The sequence below is a fragment of the Mus caroli genome, unplaced genomic scaffold, assembly GCF_978045245.1.
Source record: "Mus caroli unplaced genomic scaffold, Mus_caroli_1 scaffold_17, whole genome shotgun sequence".
Taxonomy (NCBI): Eukaryota; Metazoa; Chordata; class Mammalia; order Rodentia; family Muridae; genus Mus; species Mus caroli.
Window position 1 is genome coordinate 55,507,263 of NW_028227272.1, and position 20,167 is coordinate 55,527,429.

General features: G+C 41.7%; 1 protein-coding gene across 4 annotated transcripts in view; it reads right to left on the bottom strand.

Moving 5' to 3' along the window:
• St3gal6 (ST3 beta-galactoside alpha-2,3-sialyltransferase 6) overlaps positions 1–6,356 on the bottom strand; it is a 62,227-nt gene extending 55,871 nt beyond the window's left edge. The window contains exon 1 of one of the 4 annotated variants that reach the window (XM_085832359.1): positions 6,336–6,356. The gene's annotated coding sequence lies outside the window, so the exon portion shown is untranslated. Of the gene's footprint in view, positions 1–5,260; positions 5,457–5,484; positions 5,843–5,911; positions 6,143–6,335 lie in introns of those variants that run through there. The other 3 variants (XM_021184849.3, XM_021184850.3, XM_029470276.2) reach the window with 3 other exon arrangements.
• Positions 6,357–20,167: the final 13,811 nt, after the last annotated feature.

The following is a 20,167-nucleotide window of genomic DNA, read 5'->3' on the forward strand; positions in this document are numbered from 1 at the left end:
TAAAGCAACCTAGAACATTTGTGTTGTCTGTTAACTGTTTGCCACCTCTATATGTTGACCACAGTGCTGTCCTCTTAAACAGAAAGGAATTAGACGCAGGCGGATTTCTGAGTTCAGTTCGAGGCCAGCCCGGTTTACAAAGTGAGTTCCAGGACAGCCAGAGCTATACAGAGAAACCCTGTCTCGAAAAGAAAACAAAAAACAAACAAACAACAGCAACAACAACAAAGTAAGCAGCTAGTAGATAAGTAACGAGAAATGAACATATATCAAAGACTCTCAAAGGCGACTTTTCTCTCTAAAATCTAGGTCAGTCTTTTCCAGAGAGTAACATGTAGGTCACACGAGACCTCCTGGAATCAAAGGATAATCGAAAGTTGACACAGGACGTCTGAGCATTACTAATAAACCAGTACTACTATTAAATCAGAAATAAAAAAATCCCACATCTGTGCACTACTCTCACATTTCCAAGATAATGTCTGGAGAAGAATGAAAAAGGAATTGCCACAGACACTACGTTCCCACGACAGAGACAAGATGAACCCCGATGACAAACCACACAGAGGATAGGAAACAAACTCAGCGAGGCCCAGCCTTTGTCGTTATTTAGAGCAGTGCCTCTCTCAGCGGCTGCCTTGCTATTGTTTACAGCTATGACTTAATTTGAATAGATAATTAATTTCTGGTATGTGGTTTCACGTGTTTCCAGCCAACCCAAAGGTTGCACAGAGACATGAGATACTCAGTCCAGAGCAGAGTTGCAAACGTGAAATTAAGTATGTGAAGGTTTGTTTTTTATTGTTTGGTTTTTTTTGTTTCCCCCCAGAGGCTGGGAGGAACACCATGCAGGTTCTCTGCGCCCTGCCCCTGTGCTGGGATGAAGGAAAAGCTCGATGATTGCCAATGAGTCAGTCACCGGAAGCTGTAGTTCTGTGCAGTGTGGGGCATGATGGGTAAAGGCTGGTCCAGTTAAGTGCGTCCAGCTGCTCCCGTTAATCCTCTGTGCCAGGTTTAATAGCACCACAAAATCCATCCCACTTGTGTATCTTGGACTCTATCTCCCAGTCCACGCTTTGTACTCTTCTAAGGCTACACAGTATCCAGACTGTGAATACACAGTATCCAGTATTCCTAGACTGACTTTTCTTTGCCCAAACACTCCAAATCCACGCATGGCCCTGAATCTTTGGAGTTGATGTTTCCTCTTCCTGGAATCTCCTTCTTTGTGCTCTCTACTTTACTGGCTTTTCCCTCAATCGCATCTCACCCATTGCACCACTTCAGAGAAGTTGTCTGCTTTCCTCAGTACCCCCTTGTCTTAGGCAGGGTTTCTATGCCTGCACTAACATCACCATCAAGAAGCAGTTGGGGAGGAAAGGCTTTATTCAGCTTACACTTCCACATTGCTGTTCATCACCAAAGGAAGTCAGGACTGGAACTCAAGCAGGTCAGGAAGCAGGAGCTGATGCAGAGGCCATGGAAAGATGTTACTTACTGGCTTGCTTCACCTGGCTTGCTCAACTTGCTTTCTTATAGAACCCAGGGGACTTCTAGCCCAGGGATGGCCCCACCCACAATGGGCCCTCTCCCCTTGATCACTAATTGAGAAAATGCCTTACAGTTGGATCTCACGGAGGCATTTCCTCAAGGAAGGCTCCTTTCTCTGTGATAACTCCAGCCTGTGTCAAATTGATACACAAAACCAGCCAGTACACCCCGCTTACATCTTATTGGATCAGCACCACGATGCATCATCCCTACAATGCCACACCCAGCCCATCTGAAATATGTTTTTCACTTGTACCTTTCCTATTGACTCCGAATCTCACAACACTCTATTAGAACATGGGGTCTTTCTGTTTTATCTGTCTCTTCACTATACACCTCTCCAACCTTCAATAACATCTCTTGTTATACAGGCATACTAAGCTATATTTATTATCCATGAAGAATACCCTACCTTATGCATGGGTATGCAACAAGCCACCCAGGATTCATTGGAAACTACTTTTCTCTGTGGCCTTGCATCCCAGGGCAGCTCCCATTCCCTCCATACCAACTCTAGACCTACTTCCACAACCTGGAAGTCAGGAATGACCCTCTAGCTTTGGTGGAAATATCTAGCTTTCTTGTATTTCATCTGGAGGCCTTATTTCTTACCATGTTAAAATAAAACAAAAATCCTTCCATTCTTATGGGATAAAAGGCACAAAAATGAAGAGTCTTCTGAGTTTTTACCTGCTACTGAAAAAATAAAAAAAAAAACCAATGTCGTCTACGTGCTTTGTATGAGAAGGAGAGAGAATGGGAGAGAACAGGACCTTTTCACACTGGCTTTCATTATTCATGATGAGAAAAACTTCCTAAGAGCTGATTGCATTCCTCCTGCTTTTTTTTTTTTTTCCTCAACTTCCCACAAAAGGAACTCCACTAGCATCTGACCAGAAAGTATGGCAAGGAGAGATAGTTCAGCAACTCTTACTTTGGGTGACCAAGAAAAGAAATTTAGACGTGGGAGAAAGCAGATTCTTATTCTCTCTCACCCTCATAACTTCTCTCCTAGAACCTTTTCCTTAGCCTGAGGGTACAGCAGTCAAGTTCTTGATCAAGTCTGAGGTGACTACAATGAGAGGCGTTGCCATCAGGAAAGAGTTCCTGCCACCACAAAAACTGAGACAATCCAGTTTCTGGCACCCTGATATGGAACCATAAAGACTGACATATATAATGCACACATTTTGTCACATGCCAACCTTGCTCCATGTCATAAAATACAACTTTTGGGATCAGTCCTCTCCCTCCACCACATGGGTCTCAGAAATCAATCTCACGCTTGATAGCAAACCTTTACCCATTGAGCCATCATCTCCCGGCCTCCACTACATTTTCGAACCATAAGGCTTAGAACTGTGACTAGTAGGCCATTATCCACAGTAGCAGGCATACACAAGAGAAAGGTTCATCTTATTGTGAAGCATGAGAATGTGACTTTGAAAGACGAGTGACAGGCAAGACAGAGCTGGCCTTTGAAGGAAGCAGGAGCGTCAGGAAAACTATATTTTCGGAAGCTAATGAGTTTAGAATATAACCCACTGGAGACAGCCAACTTAATAGAACACGAAGGGATTCATAAAAACTCTGCAGAAGACAGAAACAAGAGAAAGTCTGAGAGTATCAGAGGGAAAGAGTACCAAAGCATGCAGACCAGAAAGCCTCTCTGGAATGAACGGTAGTTAGGAAGGAATAACCAGTTCAAGCTCTAAGTGCTGTGTGTGTGTGTGTGTGTGTGTGTGTGTGTGCTATATGTCCATTTATGTGTGTCTGTGTGCCTATGTATCTACCTATGTGTCTCTGTATGTATGTAAAGATTTAAACAAACAATGGAAGAATTTGTGAAGAATGCATGTCATGTCATGGGTAAGTCTTCCACAAAGATGTAAAATGGAGAGAAGCAGACTTTCACAGGATTCATTATACCTCAACTTAAGGAAGACTTCACTTTTAGGTTTAAGATCGGGATAAAAGTCTTGTCTCAGCATTGCTGGGAATATTAAATTAAATGACACCACCAGAGATCAACATGGGTGCTCCATACACACTCCATGATGCCACCGCACCCCACCCTCATCCCCCAGTGGACATCATCTAGATGCAGGTTAAAGAGATGTCTCAGCTCTGTAAAGATTCATAATTGCATGAAAGCCAACTGGAATGTGTGTGGTGGGCTGACGATGCTTATCATGGAAATGTAGGAAGCGGGGCATTATCCATTTGTGCTTCTCAACGTGGAACGCAGAAATATCTCTAGTAGACGAAAGGGGCTGTGGAATTCAGTTCTCTGACACTGAGTTCTGGAATGAGAAACTTGAGAATTGCCATTTCACAAAAGATGGACTGATGCTTTTTGACTGCATCCCTCTGACAGGGGTGTCTACTCTTTGATTCTCACATTCTTTCTGTATTGATTTCAGACGGGGAAAAAAAAAAGTGCCTGCCACAAGTCTCCTAAAATATTTTCAAAACTGCAGTCCTATTTAGTTTTACCACTAATACATCAAGACATAATGGGATCTGAAAGTGACATTCAAGGACTATGTCAGAACATTTTTCAGGGAAAGTACTATAAGGCAAGGAATGACCACTCCACCCTGTCTACAAGCCTTAGAGGCAGCTTGGAAAAACAGATCAGAGTCATACAGACATTTTCCACAAAAGTTCCCTTGATCCCAAATCGCCATTATCTAAGGTGCCTCTGAAACAGATAGCCTTACTCAAAGTCAAACTAACTATCTAAGGGATTTTTTAAATTTTTTTTTCTTTTCTGATCTTGCTTTCAAAAGCAATCTTTGGTGACACTTAAAGCCTTGATTGATCAGAGCTTCCCAAATATTTCACATCACCATGTCAATAAAAAGATAGCTCCGTGGTCAGAAGCTGGAAGGAAATTCTGGATTTGAAGACCGGGAAAGTCAAATCGTCGGGGTAGCCTAATAGGGAGGCATGGCCATCTGAGGACATGCTGAAGAAGCCTGAAGGTCAGCAGGACAGGGCACTGGAGCCATTAAGGACCTGCTATTTTCTAAACCATCCACTATTCATGGCATTAAGGTGTTTCTCTTAAAAACAAACTTGACTTCTGAATTTGAAATCTACGTGGTTTCTAATAGGCTAGCACCTACCACGTCCTTCCTGTCCCATTACCTTTAAACATAATCCTTCACACCCTGGCTGCCCTTCTCCCGGCTTCCTCTAACGATCCCTAAAAGGCACTTGGAGTTTCTTTAGTTTCTAGAAATCGCTTTTTATAGATTTTTCTTTTAAATCAAAATAACAGTGCACAAGGAAGGAGCTAAGCCCATGAGAGCTCCCTAGGCAACGACCACCGCAAAATAGCAAGTTTCTTCTCTTAAAAATTCACAGCAGCCAAAACTGCAGTTTTCTCACCGTTGCCCTTCAGTCCAAACAAACTGTCTCGGCATTTTGTTAGGTTTAGTTTTATTGTGCCAAGAAAGATTTCTTGGAAAACTCAGTAAGGTAAAAAAGACCCTTCCAGTCTCATTCACCCCTCCTCGCTTACAGACCCTTTCACAAATAATGGTGATCGAGGAACCATGCTCTCCTGTGGGTCTCCCACTGCATAGATTGGGGGGCGATCCAGGAGAGCAGAGTCCTAGCGCCCCTGGGCACCACTCTCCCGAGTTCTCCCTAGCAGCTCGGGGACCCTACAGGAGAGCTCCTGGCCAGTCACCCCGCACACCTTGCTGCCTGGAGGATCTCAGGGCCCGAGGTTTCCTCACCGCTCTGGTGATTTGGCAGAGGACGAAGGGTCTGAGAGTGCACAGAGTCCCCTTCCCTACTCCGCAGCGGTTGCAGAATCGGAGTGTCTGGGCAGCATCCCGAAACCCCACGCTAGGTAGGGAACGCAGCCTTCCCCGCACCCGGAGCCAAGCAGACCCGCAGCGTGGCCAGCCTCAGAGTTACCTGCCGAGGCCCGAGCTCGGCCACCGCAGAGACATGTGCGGGGCTCTCCGCAGCGCGCTTCTGTCTGTCCCGTGGCGTCTGCAGCATCGGGTCCCGAGCAGGCGGCGAGCGGAAACCTGAGCTAGCGGGGTGACAAGGACGCGATCCCTTCCCCCCACCCCTACCCCCGATGTGGCGGAGGAGCAGAGCGGAGCGAGGCGCACTGTGGCCCGGAGGCTGAGACCGCCAACGTTCCCCTTACAGCTCTCAGCTTCGGACCCTGGGTCTCCCGGCGGCTGCGTGCGACGCCGCGGGAAGCTCCACCTTATTGCTAGCGCCAGATGCTCGGTGGCCGCCGCCCCCAAGTTCCTGCTGAAAAGTGCTGCCGGGTGGCTGCGGGTGGGCTCGGAGACCCCCCGGGGCGGTAGCTGTGCTCTCTGGCTCCTACCTTTAGGGCGGGGTGGTCACCAGCCGCTTGCTCTCAGTGGGAGTCCCCGACAGGAAAATCACTGCGAAGGGAGGGCCGGGAAAGGGCGGCGGGTGGCTTCAGGACAAGGTAGGAGGATTGATTTCCAGAGCCAAGAAGACACTCCCATCCTGCCCGGGTTTGTTGGGAAAGCTGCGGGGGAGCAAAGGCGGGAGGCTGTAAGGGGCTCTCCTTCCAGGCGCTTATGGGAGGCAGAAAGCAACAGAGTTTAGTTTCACCCTGGACTGTCTGTGACATCAGACCCAGTGGGTAATTTGGTCTCTAGCTGAAAGGGAGAGGTGTTCACAAAGCTACATAATTTCCTGCCTCTGCTCTTCAAAGACAAAAGTGTTAGAGGAGTAGGTGTAAACATATAGTTCATCTTATATTTTTAAAAAGACCTTACCTCAGAAAGAATGAAGGGGCACTTCTTCATTCCTTCCCTCATGTCTTTTTTCCTTTTCTTCCTTCCTTCTTCCCTCCCTCTCTCCCTATCCTTTCTTTCTGTAGCCTTCACTAGGAAAAAGTTTGTATTAAGAATGCCCTCGCTGGGCGGTGGTGGCGCACGCCTTTAATCCCAGCACTCCCGAGGCAGAGGCGGATTTCTGAGTTCGAGGTCAGCCTGGTTTACAGAGTGAGTTCCAGGACAACCAGGGCTACACAGAGAAACCCTGTCTCGAAAAACCAAAAAAAAAAAAATGTCCTCGGACTTGCATAGCTCTAAATGTTTTTTAAAAATCAGTGTCTGGTCAAATACTCACATGCAATCAAATGACCTCCCCCCACCTCCGGGAGAGAAGCGCTCCTGTCTGGAAAGAAAGGAGCTGGGTGCAACTCAAAGCTGACAGTGTGTGGCAGCGAAGACCTTCCACTAGTGTGATGGACCTTCTAGTATTTTTCTTAATTATACCAACAGCCCTAGGAAATTGCACTTGTTTTTCCAATCCAAACATGGAAAGGGCTCAAACCATTCCGATTCTTACCCTTTCTACAGATTACCTTTGTCATAACTCACATAGATTTTGTAATTATATGCTTGGCTCTTGGAACATCAGGGTAGTCAAAAAAAAAAAAAAAGTCCTGGAATTTGTCCATCTAGATAAATTTTCTGGAGAACTACCACAAATTTTTAGAGTTTCTGCTGAGTTCTCTCATGCTCTCTTCATGATCTTCAAAATGAAACCTGCATTTTGCTTTATTCCTTCTGACCCCCTAGGTTTTGTGTGCTCGATTTGTTTTTGACAGCACTTCCCTGTGTAATCTAGGTTGGCATGGAAATCTCCGTTCCCTTTTTTCAGACTCTGAAGTACTGGGATACCCATCTGTGTAGTGATGCGATGGGGAGGGGCATTCCTAGATTCTCCTCCGTTTTGTTGTGTTGTTGCTTTTATATAAGGTGTTTTTTGTTTGTTTGTTTTGTTTTGTTTTTATCTTGCTGTGTAACCAAAGCTGGCTTCTGACTCTTGATAATCCCCCTGCCTCATTCTTCCAAATGCTGATACTACCTGAATACACTATACTCCTAGATTGTGTGTGTGTGTGTGTGTGTGTGTGTGTGAGAGAGAGAGAGAGAGAGAGAGATTGATTTACCATGTGGTTGCTGGGAATTGAACTCAGAACCTCTGGAAGAGCAGAGAGTTCTCTAACCAATGAGCCATCTGTCTAGCCCCACTGTCTAGATTTTTTTTTTAATCCTGCAAAGAAATATGCTAAGGGAGGAGGATAGGAGCTGCACTTAGGTAACCACTATGACTTTGCATATTCTGCAAAGATTGGCTGTAACCTACTCACCTGCCTTGGACTCCTCCGACTCCTTCAACAAACCGCTAGCTCCAAAAATATTTACATTATGATTCACAATAGTAGCAAATTTACAGTTAAGACGTACCAACAAAAACAATTTTATGGTTCGAGGCCAGCCTGGTCTACAGAGTGAGTTCCAGGACAGTCAGAGCTATACAGAGAAACCCTGTCTCCAAAAACAAAAACAAACAAACAAACAAACAAAATTAATAATAATAATAATAATTTCATGGTTAGGGTCACCACAACATGAGGTTTACAGCATTGGGAATGTTGAGAACCATTGGTCTAAAGAAAGGATCGGGAAACTGGTATTTCTTCTGGAGGTCCAGGTAGACTGCGCAAACCAATCCTATTCAAGCCCAGCTTTTTGCAGCATCGTTGGTGGAAGACTTTCTGAGAGAGGAAACCAACTCGTACGTGAGTGTGAGTGCTCACACTACAGTAGTTGTGTTAGATCACAGTCAACCAACCCCAGGACTGAAAATACCCAAAAAGTGACAAGCTAACTCTATATAACACATTAACTTAGTAATAACTTTTAACAGTTTGCTTCTTAAACACTTCTCAAAGCTTGGGTTTTTCAGTTTTGTGGAGTTGTTTCTTGTTTAGACCAGGTCAGCCTTGAACTCAAGAGATCCGCCTGCATCTGACTCCCAAGTGCAGTGATTAAAGGCAAGCACCAACACCCAGAGGGTCATTCAGCTTTAAATAATGTCTCCCTCAAGGCTGAGCCTGACTGAAGAAGCTGATTCTATTTCCATTTAACCCTCCCACAGCTTAAGTGAATATCCTGCCTGTTCTATCATCTAGCTGTCATAGGGTCTTATCTCCTGTGAGCACTTGTTCCAAGAGCAAGTACTTCTCAGAAAGAATAGCCACAGTGCATAAATTGTCTGTATTGTGACTTAAAAAGTAGGACTATAATGTGGGAAAGCTATTACATTTGCAAACTTCAGTCTTAGTGGGAGCACCATACTTTCCCAAAGTCTATCAGACCGAGGTCTCAACTATATTTATGTATGTATACTTATCTGCTGTAATAATTTTTCCAGTTTGAAGATTCACACATGAAAAGGGAATTTGAGTCTATAATTGACATTTTTACTCTGAAAACAAGATTATCCAGTAGTACACAGCCTAAACACAGTTTCATAGGTATAATAATTTAGTCTTAAGAACCGGATTTTCTCTCTTTCTATAAACTAGAGAACAGATCCCAACACTTTCCATGAACATAACATGTAGAACATGAGGTTGGTGGAAACAAATTAATACACAGTCAACCATTGCTAATTAATAGTCAATTAGTACCCAGAAAATACAAAGATTTGTTATGAGTCTGTAAAAAAAAAAAAAAAAAAAAAACCATGAAGACAGAGCCTTCATCACAAGTAATTTGTATAATTAATAAAATGGCTCACAAACATGCAAAATTTCCAAGGTTCTTTTAATTACATTTACCTATTTCCTATGTGAGTACAAGTGGGTACATGTGGACACCAGTGAAGAGCTTAGTGGAGTGGGATATGTCCTTCGACCGTAGCTTGGCCATAAGTACCTTCATCTTCTGAGCCATCTCACCAGCCACCTCAATGGTCAATGCCCTCAGACCTGCATATAGCTCTGAATGCTTTTTCAGCAGCAGTGTTTGTCAAATAACTCATTGTTTAACATTCAACTCACAGCCCCAGCCTGTCAAATACTAACACATGTCAAATGACCCCCCCCACCCCACCTCCCCATCCCCACCCCCTGCCGCCCCAGGAGAGCAGAGCTACATACTGGGAGGAAAGGAGCCGAGTATAACTCAAAGCTGACAGTGTGTCAAGTGCTGTAGCAAAATCCCTCATCTGTAATGGACCTTCTGGTATTTTTTTAAATTATACCAACAGCTCTAGGAAGTGTGTTTTGCTTGTCTGTGTGTAAATAAGTAAGCACACTTCATGTGACCATGGTGTGTGAGGAGCTCAGAAGAGGGCACTTAATTCCCTGGAACTGGGGTTAAGATGGAATGTAATCCACCATGAGGGTTCTGGGAATTGAACTGAGGTCTCTGAAGGAGCAATAAGTGCTATCAATGACTGAGCCATCCCTTCCTTAATGGTCTTAAATACCAACAATGTTCCATTAAAAAAAAAATAAACAATTAGAAATAATTTTTACAGAAACTAAAAGATTCCTGGAGTCCACTTTTGTCAAAAAAAAAAAAGTGTCAGAAGAATAATCATGGAATTATAAAGTGGTACTTCCTTTTGAGAGAACAATTTGGTGATTGCTACTAAATGTATAAGGTTACTTCAGGTTTGGATTTCAAATCCAAGAGACTGGCTTGGACGGAGGAGGAGGAAGATGGATGGGAAAGAGTGTAGTTTTCTCAGTGGGTGTTTAGCTATGCTGATCAACACAGGAACAAACTTCTGGTTGCTGTGTGGTTCTTTCTCACTAAAACTCAGAAATGCTGGAGTCCTTTCCTAGAGTCAGAGGAGAAAAGCAATCCCCCAAACAGCAACATAATGAGGTGCATTGTCTGACTAAGACCAGCTTCGCAAACGCCTTAAAGAGACAGACGGACTACAGCTCTGGTGGCAAGTAGTAAAGCTTTACTGATTTCTTCAGCTTATAAACATGGGGTATGACTTGGCAATTTTTGCTCAAAAAAAATAACATCTTTACTTAGTTACACCTGGCACACAATATTATCATTTTTGGAGTCATTGTCTCATACAAGAACATTCTTCATTAGAAGGAACTGTTTATTAGCAGATCCAAGGACATCTTCCTCTCCGAGTAAATATTAACTCTTGACTAGGAACAAGACAAAACTCTGTCCCACAGAAAGTTATGTTAGGATATCCCTCCCTTCCAGGAGGGATGGCCCCTGAACTTTCCCCCAATTAATTGCTCTGACCCTTTCAGGTCAGAACCAAAGGGAAGCCATTGTTCTTCTTATTCCACCCTTTTTTCTTTAATTAAATGAATATGGGAGGCAGATGATCCTTTTCCACCGCAAGTTTTAACTTCTTCATTTCAATCAAGCTTTTATGAGTCCGTTGCACTGCCCCACGAATTAAATAGGGAAATAAAATATATCCCATTATTAATAATCCTGCCATAATTATAACACCATTTATCCAATTTTTAAAAGATGTAAAGGATGGAAAAGCAGATTTAAGAGCATCAACAAAGGTTTTAGTCTGTTCTGCGATGCTAATATCAATTTTTGGAGTGTTCATAATATCTTGAATATGTTTTTTTAACTCGTCTAAATCAAGGGACATATTAGAATTATCCCACACTCCTTGTAAATGGTTTTGTATCTTATCCCATGAGAACTTAGTATCATCATATGGAACTGGGGTAACACAAATGGTCTTAAATTCAGCGTGACAAATGAGCAATTCTCGGGTAGCCATAATCTGCAATTGACGACCCAATAAATCAACTGTATCCTTTAAAGAATTCACTCTCATTTCAATTTTTTCATCCCATTCTTCTTGAGCATATAAGGCTTTTGTAACATTAATAGCCAAGCCATTAACTTATGCTGCAGCATGTATACTTTGCACTAAGGACACCGAAGCAATGGCCGTTACCGTCATAGCAACTATCAAGGCAGCTATTCCTGCTATAATCATGCCTATGGCCCTTTAGATCGCAACGACAACTCTGTGGTTGCATGCTCAAGAATTGCTAGGCCTTTATCATCATACCAATCCTTAGTCAAATTAACTGGTAAATAAACATAATCAGGTTGCTTAACAATCAAAAAATTACTTAAAGTAGAATTAACACAATTAGTTATTTGACAATTAGTACAGTTAACAGTATTATTATCTATCAAAAATTCCCACTCAAAAAGGCCTATGGTTCTGGAACACATGCAAGTACAAAAACTTCTGTCTTATTTTGTTCGTCCTGAAATGCAATGATATTCCCGATAGGAATCCAGGTGATGTTAATTCTTTTAACTGTTGTCATCCCAAGGGCTGCAATGGCTTTTCGTAATGAAGAAAAATAAGTTTTATTATTTTTTGCCCAAATCCCATAAACCAAATTAATAGAATGATGATTAGTATAATCCAAAATATTCCAATCACACAGGTGGTATTAGAGCAAACAGTCTCATTAGCATGGCAATATCTCCAAAAGGGAGAAAAAACAGATTTCGGGAGCAAAACAGTCCTGCATACAGGAATCCATTGTGGATGATGTCCAGGGCCTCTTCTAGGATCATTTAATATTGGATAATAAAAGTCCAGGTCCCAATGTATGCCTGCCTTAAAATTATTGTCCCAATCATCTTGTATGTTAACTTGTTCACAATTTTCAGTCAAGTTCTTGCCAAAACACAACAAAGATCCTTCATATTTACCAGAATAATTTAAAAAGGCATGAAATTGTAATATATGACCATCAGAATACTGTCCTAAATATTTGGTTTGATTGACATAAACAGGAATATCTACAGTCTCATCCCAAGAGATGGGATGAATTATAGGTGGATTTGGAACATACGCCCAATAAACTTATGCAGAGCAGCCTCGATATAACATCCAGATAATGCTAATCAACATGGCAATCAGCTGCATTCAATCCTGTGCTGTCATAGAAGTTATCATTCGAGGTTCCTGGCGGTGGCACTGAAGGGAAAGACAAGACATCTGTCTTCTTAATTTTCCCATCTTGTTTTTTGGCATGGTGTACACACCGGGATGGCAACCACCGAGGGGAAGGTGTGTCTGTTGGGGAAACACAAACATACCCACGGCCCCCATAAGAGTACAGGATCTGGGCTGTGTAATGAGCCATCCATTGGATCTTTCCAATAGACTAAAGGTTTTGTTTTATCTTCGGGATGCCAATGCCTGTCAGCTGCAGACAACCCATCAGCACCCAAATTTTTAAAATTTAAAGCAAATAAGGTATAAAAAAGAAGAGATTTTGGAGTATTCTTAAATCCCCATGTCTCCCTTTTTAATTTCTTGAAATGAGCCTTTAAAAGACCATTTGCCTTCTCAACTATTCCCTGTCCCTGAGGATTATAAGGAATTCCCATTTTCAAAACAATGGCAAATTTCATACAAAATCTTTGGAAAGCTTTACTGGTATAGGCTGGTCCATTATCAGTCTTAATGAACTTTGGTATACTCAAAATAGAGAAACATGACAAAAGATGTGTGCAAACATGAGAAACTGTTTCTCCTGTTAATGCATTAGCAACACAAAAATGAGAATAAGTACCAATAACTACATGAACATAAGATAATTTACCAAATTGTGGAACATGTGTAACATCCATTTGCCACAAATCATTAGGCTGTAAACCTCTGGGATTTACACCATAATGAGATACAGTCAAGAATGGAGAGCAAGAAGAACATTGCTTTAAAATCATTCTAGTTTGCTCCTTAGCGATCTTATGTAGGAGCCTTAAGGTATGAGTACAAAGATGAATTTTATAGTGACCACCACATTTAGCCAAAACAATAGGATCCAAAACTAAAGCTTCTCCTATCAAAGTTTTGTCAATACAATCTTTGCTACAGTTAAAGGTCCAGGAGGATCAGGATGAGCTTTTATATGACCAATATAAATAGAATTTTTTTTCAAGCAAGAATGGTGTTTGTGCCACACCACCTCCAATAGGATCTGTGTGACAAGTTCCACAGACTGAGGCAATTGACCTCAAAAGGCCCTGTAGGTGTATGAGTCATATTAAAAATCAACAAATGAAAAGGCAAAGAATCATCTATATAAGTAACAAATTGTTTTTCAGTAGCTATTTTCTACTTGTAAGGCCAACAAGTTAAAACTCAAAGAGAGGTAGGATCAACACTCCCCCTAAGAATATCAAATAAGGGTTTCAATTCTCCTGTAGTAAGCTTTAAATAAGGATGAAGCCAATTAATACCACTTAACAGTTTTGACAATCATTTAATGTTTTTAAATTGTCCCTATGAATAAGTATTTTCTGAGGGAAAGCAGCTTGATCTGTAAGCCTAAAACCTAAATGATTATAAGCATCTTGAGTTTGCACTTTTTCTGGAGCTATTTGTAATCCTTTATCAGATAATGCCTGTTGTAAATTTCTATAACCTAGAAGCAAGTTCTGAGGATCGTTCCCTGCTAATAAGATATCATCCATGTAATGTATAATGTATATTATTGGTTATTGTTGTCTATTAGGCTGAATGGCTTGTGCCACAAATTTTTGACATAATGTAGGACTGTTAGCCATGCCTTTTCATTGGATCTTTAAAATAAATAGAAAGAACACTGAAAGCAAATCTTTCACAATCCCGAGAATGCAAAGGAATAGCAAAGAAAAGATCTTACAAATCTACTGCTATTTTATAATATCCTTTATGAATGTCTCCAACTGCTTGATTTTTTAAGATATCAAAACACTGACTACAGCACACAATTCAATTATCTGTGCCGAAGCAGGAGGAAACTCCAAAGAATAAACATGTGATCCAATCACATATACTTCTATCCCATAGAAGGGCTGTTTATAAATACAGTAGATGTATTCTTTATGGGATGCATGCGTAAAATTACAGGAAATACAAAAGCATGCATAGAAACAATTTTAACAACTTATCTTTTGTGTAATGATTATCAATTTTACCTAAAATATTTACTATGTAAGAGACCAAATGTCAATATTCTGCAATAACCAAATTAATTGCTGTTTGAGACAAGAAATAGACATCTCGCCGGGTGTGGTGGCTCACGCCTTTAATCCCAGCACTCGGGAGGCAGAGGCAGAGGCAGGCGGATTTCTGAGTTCGAGGCCAGCCTGGTCTACAAAGTGAGTGCCAAGACAGCCAGGGCTACACAGAGAAACCCTGTCTCGAAAAACCAAAAAAAAAAAAAAAAAAAAAAAAGGAAATAGACATCTCATCAGGTTATCAAGATTGTTTTGTTTTTTTTTTTTTTAATAATTTTCGGGAGGCGAGGAGAGGTGAGGTCCCAAAACTTCCCTAGGAAGGGTTTGCAAACCAAAGAAACACCACACAAGCCTTGATGAGGCTGCTCTGAACTTTGTATTAATTCAAATATAATCTGAGCATATTGCCAGAGTCCTGGCCCAAGGATTATCCCTTCTGCAGTGAGAACAGATACCAGGGGAACAATTTGACTGTCTGTCCATGCCTCTAATTTTTGGACATTCTTTCTTAAGAATATACTTAAAACATTCCTTATAACCTTAGTGCTGGAAGCATTGAATACCTCATTGAAGAGACATTGTTTTAAATTCTATCCTTTATAAGTCTAGTTTCTAGAATAATAATTACACAAAATATTATCCCAATTTAGAAGTATCTTTAAAGACCTATTTTCCTGGGTTGGCTCATGCCTCATGTTGTTTAGAATGACTCCAACCCTGAGTTACCAATTTTAAGCTAACTTTCTGTTACAAGCAAAAATCTGTTGGCCCCTTTAAGTACTGCTTGTGTAGATAATCAGCCTCTAGCAGGGCTTTTCCAGCTGTACTTGACTCCCAGCCACAATGCAGTGTAACTTATCAGTTTCTGCTGTGCAAATTGAGACTGCCTTTTAAACAAGTTAAACTAAATCAAAGGATGGACAACCAGCAGATAAAGTTTTAACCATTTTTTTTCCAACATGAAACACAGAACAACAATCATTCAAACAACAAAACAAAAACAAACATAAATTGACAGACATATGGACAATTTGGTGCACCAAGGACAGACAATAGACACAGAAGGAAGAGAACTTGATGTCTCAATGGGATCCAGATATCCTAACCAGAACTAAGACTATCTCCATAGGAGCCAGAGAGGAAGCAGGACGTCTCCCGATTTCCTCCTGTCCCTAGGAGAGCTTTGAAATAGCTTATTTCCATTTTCCTTCTCTTTTGCTAAAAGGTCCCGAACAGGGGATAACTGCTTTTCTGCTCTCTCTCTCTCTCTCTCTCTCTCTCTCTCTCTCTCTCTCTCTCTCTCTCTCTCTCTCATTCAAAGTCTAATTCTTTATCTCCTTCTTCTGGGAATTCTGCCAGAGAAGGGAGAGGAGTCACAGTGGGAACAGTGGTAGCTTCTGATAGTTGCTCCCCAGTGCCCTGCTTTTCTAACTTTCCTAATTACTCCTCAAACTTGTCAAATTCTTTCATACACACACACACACACACACACACACATATATTATTCCTATTTCTGGGAGTTAAGAACAACATAAATGTACTTGAGCTAAGAATTTTTCTAACATCTGTTATTTTGTTTTTGTAGTTTTGTGTTTTACTCTTTTTATTTTATTTTATTTTATTTTATTTTAAGTCCTATTCCTCCCGCCTGGAGCAGCTCTTGGCTGTGAACAAATTTTCTTAACCCATATTCCTCGTGTCTTGAGGGATTCTCCTTGAGATCCCCTTAAAAACAATTCGTGTTTACTTAATGCTTGTCCCATAGTGTAGCCACTCTTCCTACCTTTCTCGGATTTACTGTCGACCCAGTCCCCCGTGACCATTTCTCATCTCCTGTATCTCCTCTCAGGCATTCCTTTACTAAGGACCACAAAGAAAAAGCTTCAATGGGCACCTTTTCAGGACCATGAGCAGCATAAAAGCTTCTAATTCACTCACCAACTTTATTCCATGTTTCCACATTAATAGTACCATCCCTAGGAAACCAGGGGCACACATCCTCTATAAAAGCAAGAAAGCAATGAATCTGTTTTGCATGTGCAGAAATCCCTCTAGCTTATATCAATGATTTAAGCATTCCTTCAGAAAGAGCTCTTTCAGCGCTAGCAGAAAGTCCCATCTTTTAGTTTCACTGTATTTACAATTTACTACTGTCCCTATTTTTACTCTATTCCTTACCTCCGATTCTCTTACCTAGCTGCGGCTTTTGGAGGCAAGTGACTTTCCTTCATTCCTTCGGTTCTGAAGTTCCCCGGTTTCAGCACTAAATGACTAAGACCAGCTTCACAAACGCCTTAAAGAGACAGACGGACTACAGCTCTGGTGGCAAGTAGTAAAGCTTTACTGATTTCTTCAGCTTATAAACATGGGGTATGACTTGGCAATTTTTGCTAAAAAAATAACATCTTTACTTAGTTACACCTGGCACACAATATTATCATTTTTGGAGTCATTGTCTCATAACAAGGACATTCTTCAGAAGAAGGAACTATTTATCAGCAGATCCAAGGACATCTTCCTCTCCGAGTAAATATGAACTCTTGACTAGGAACAAGACAAAACTCTGCCCCACAGAAAGTTATGTTAGGATATCCCTCCCTTCCAGGAGGGATGGCTCCTGAACTTTCCCCCAATTAACTGCTCTGACCCTTGCAGGCCAGAGCCAAAGGGAAGCCATTGTTCTCCTCAGTTGCCCAGAGCTTTTATTCAGTTGTGGAAAAGTTCCACTTTAGGAGAGGAGAGATGCTAGAGTTTCCCTCTGGTTTCTACTTTAGTCCCATGACCCATGTTCTTTTCAAGTGTTATAAATGCCTCTGTGTTGACCTTTTTACCTAGTTTGTTAATGCCTAAAAGTATTAGCCTATTCCTTTCTCTGTCTGACATTGCAAGTGGCTCCCAAAGCTTGATTTACCTTTACAATTTTTTCTGAATGTTTGAGTTTCCTAATAAGTACCTATTGGCTTTGTAACTGAAAAAGAAAAAGTATTGTTTGTTTAGTTCTTTAGTCACAAAGTGTTTTCCACCTTGGGTATCTAAGCATGCATTTGTTAGGAATACACCTAATGCAATTTTATTTGTGTTTGTATGTTTTTTTTTCCCAGCTGCTTTTGCAACCACCACCAGCAGCCTCTTCCTCTTCCTCCTCCTCTTCTCCCTCCTCTTCCTTATTTTCTTCCTCCCCTACCTCCTGCTTTTCCTCCTCCTCTTCTTCATGTTCCTTCTCTTCTTCCTCTTCATCAGGGTCTGTTGAAGCCCAGGCTGGACTCAAACTCATTATATAGCCAAAGCTAACCTTGAACCCATATTCTCTTTCCTCCACCCTCCAAGTCCTGGCTGGGAATACAGGTATATGCCAGTATCCCAGGCTTTAACTTTTGTTAAGAAAGGAGAGTTGCTTGTCAGAGAGGACTGGACATAGCTGATATTGTGAAGAAGTATGTGGTACTCTTCACCAGATTAAGTGATAAGCCCTCCTTTTATACCTATGGCTTAATTTCTTTCTGTTCAACCAATTATTCATATGAGAAAAATTATTGTCCACCGCTCTGGATTATGACATTTCTGGAAAACATTTAACACTGTGCTAAGTTGGCTGGGAATCCTGTCAAGCACAGATGGGCCTCTGATATGCTGAGCATAAGGTGATAGAATAAAATAGTCATTTCTGCTTCCCTTTGTTCCATGATCACTGCTCCCAACTCAGGCTTTCTTTCTCCAAGGATAAAGAAAACATCAACTAATGCAAACGCTTTTCCCAGAACACCAGCCACCCTTCCTTATAACAGGTCCAGTGCCCTTTGCCAGGCCTGATTGCATGCTAGGCGTTGTGGTTCCTGGTCTTAAGGTACAGCAGCAACTCCTGGCTGCTGTCCACAGAGAGAATGAGTCCCACAGCTCCTCCAGAAGGAGAACACCTAGAGCTTCAGTTCTCCATCTCTACTCCTTCCTTACCTACTGGTAAGTGTTCATTGTAAGATAAGACATGAGTAAAAGAACAAAGGCAGAGATACCGGGAACCATTTGTGATGGAATGTGCCTGGCCCCAGATAATTTCTTAAGCAGAATCTTATCTCTGAGTGTGAAGGTATTAAGAGGTGGGGCTTCTGATCTGTAATTGAGCAGTGAGGAGGGAGCCACCATGCATGAAATTAAAGTTCTTGTGAAGGAACCCCAGAAGACTCCCTGAGGAGTCTTATAACTCCACCATGACAGGCAATTAGGCAGCCATTAAAAAGGCATTTCATAGGGTCCCTGCTTCTCAGCCCCCTCAACTCAGCCTTACAGACTCCAGAGTGGCAGGGATTGTGGGTCAGTCGCTTGTAAGTTACCCAGTATATGACATGGTGCTTCGTGATGGCAACCCAAACGGACTGAATACCCAGCCAGCTGTGAAAACCTGAAGTATAAGTGAGAAGAATTCAATCTGACAACTGTTTACTAATGACTTAAAGGAGGACTCTGTTTCGTAGTTTTAGTTTTTGTGGTATCATTTTGCTAACATTTTGCTTTCATTTTTGTAGTCATTGCATCCAAGGAAGGACAATCTTTGCAAATCCTGAATAGTTTAAAAAAAAAAATGGCTACACTTGGTCTTGCGAAGATTCTGTGTCTCAGTATAGGGGAATGCCAGGACCAGGAAGTAGGAGTGGTTGGGTTGGGGAGTGTGTGTGTGTGGGGGGGAGGGGGAATAGGGGATTTTCGGAGAGGAAACTAGGAAAGGGGAAAGCATTTGAAATATAAATGAAGAAAACATCTAATAAAAAATTAATAATAAAAAATGGCTACAAACTGTGACAAGCCCATTAATTAAGCCTTAATATCCTGACAAATAAGCAATTGTCTGCTGTGTGACACATATCCCATGAAAGGCCTTCTGTATGCCTATCTAAGGGGCTGAAAAGAAGCATATGCACTTCTGGTTTTTGCCTGCAAAAAGAGATAGCACTGGGCAAGGTTTAATTACATGCCTCTGTGCTTATCACATGATAAATTAATGTTGTGTAGCTCTTAGACTTTGGATGTTCCAAATTTTGTATAACTGAAAAAAGATTTGTAGATGACAAAGTTAAATATTTTGAATTTTCCTCTGCCCTTTGGAGACAAGAGGAATAATACTGCCCTTAAAGTATCTATCAGAGAGACATCATTTCAGGCTACAAAGTAATGAAATGTCAACACTGGACATTTAAGACATCTTTGGCATTATTCTGAGGCTCACTTATACATGGGAAAGGTTCACATAACTCTCCACTCCCACACTTACCCTCTACCTGACATCCCTCCGAGAGTGCACTTCCAGCCATAGAAACTACTTTCCTAATTAAATCTTCTGCATTCAGTTCAGCATGAGCTTAGCAGTGTGTCAAGTCTAAAACCCATCTCTTTATTTAGCCTTCCTGCCCAGCCAGCATGATAGTGATAACTCTCCAGTCACCCCCTTCCTCACTGGTAAAATCTCTAGTCATTCTGGCCTCACCTTCCTTTCCCCAAGCCACGGAATAATCATCCTTCCAGTCATTAGCACACTCCATACCCAGCCATTAAAGATGTTTTTAATGTGTGCCTGCCGTTCGCTAAATGTGGGTGTGCTCAGTGCCAAGGCAGTTAGAGAAAGACAGAAGTCAGTTGCCTCCTAGATCCTGTCTGTGGTCTAAGGGCTAATGGCTAAGGACAGAAAGGGCCCTCCAGTCCCCTTGCTGATTGATCCCTTCTCTGATTTCAGTTGTGCTTTTTCTCACTCAGCATTCCTTTGCTTCCTG